Consider the following 1,197-nt stretch of genomic DNA (forward strand, 5'->3'; position numbering starts at 1 on the left):
GGAGGAGGAATAGTGGAACTGTATCCACATTTACAATAGTCTTCTTACCAAAACCATTTATGGAAAATAGGAACTGCATTGGAACATGTATCTCTGGATTGGAAATGATCATATTGTTAATATTTCTAGCCTTAAACTTAAAAGAGTATACTGTTCAAAATTATTTGTTATATATTTGTTTAAATTTTCCCCTCTTTAAACAACTGGGATCTAGAGGGAAGAGAAAAGACCAGAGAATGGCCAAAATTACTGGGTCAGCTATTGCTGCCAGTTTAGGGCCTGTGTCAGGAAAAGGAAGTCTTACTCATAAACAGTGCCACCCAAAGGTCATAAAGGAGGTCAGAATTGCTTCCACTGCAGAAAGTTGGGCCGCTTCAGTAGACAGTGTCACAGATGAGAGCCACAGATAGGCAAGGGAGTAGAGAGAAAGCTCCCACTCACTTGCTTTAAGTGTGGATCTGAAGGACACATGGTCAAGGACGGCCCACATCAGGTCGTCGTGGCTGACAGGACTGACAAGCGCCAGCTCCCAGCTGGAAACAAAGGAGGATGCTTCAACGATTTAGATCCTTCCAGAAGAGCTGTGGGTGAGCATTAACATTACTGGTAAGTATTATCGTTTTCTCCTGGACACAAGAGCCTACTATTTGGTCCTAAAAGCCTCCTGAGGTCCCAACTCTTCTCACTAGTTCTTAGTTGTTGGAATTGACAGAAAACCTCACAAGCAGTTCCTTACTTCACTTCTGCCTTGCATGCAGACTTCCGAGCTGTAAAGCAACCTAGTGGTAGATGGAATTTGCTCCAGGACTTAAGAACAATAAATGACATAGTTGAGCCTCTACATCTTGTGGTTCCTAACCTTTATACTATAATAGACAAAGTGCTAGTCAATAAGCCTTTTATGTTAAGAACTACCTTCCCTCTGTAACGTGATTTGTGCCACTGTTAGAACCTCTATTTGGAATATTATTGCTTTTAATTTTTGACTCTTGTACTTTTAAACTTGTTAGTTAAATTTGTGTCTTCTCAGCTGCAAGAGTTCCATGATACATCTTCAAGGATATGAACGTGTATGGCTAAGCACAACTGATAACAGTGCATCTAAATTCCAAAATCAATCTCCACAACAGTCTACGTGTTTCCTATTGCCAAAGGGGCCCTTTAGAGTTGTGAGAGAAGACCTTCACCCTGAAACCT

General features: G+C 41.1%; 1 protein-coding gene across 1 annotated transcript in view; it reads right to left on the reverse strand.

The window, feature by feature from the left end:
• NUP133 (nucleoporin 133kDa) overlaps positions 1 to 1,197 on the reverse strand; it is a 112,479-nt gene that overhangs the window by 75,980 nt on the left and 35,302 nt on the right. The window lies entirely within an intron of this gene.

This window comes from Elephantulus edwardii, unplaced genomic scaffold, assembly GCF_000299155.1.
Source record: "Elephantulus edwardii isolate Elephantulus edwardi_28Jun2011 unplaced genomic scaffold, EleEdw1.0 scaffold00363, whole genome shotgun sequence".
NCBI lineage: Eukaryota > Metazoa > Chordata > Mammalia > Macroscelidea > Macroscelididae > Elephantulus > Elephantulus edwardii.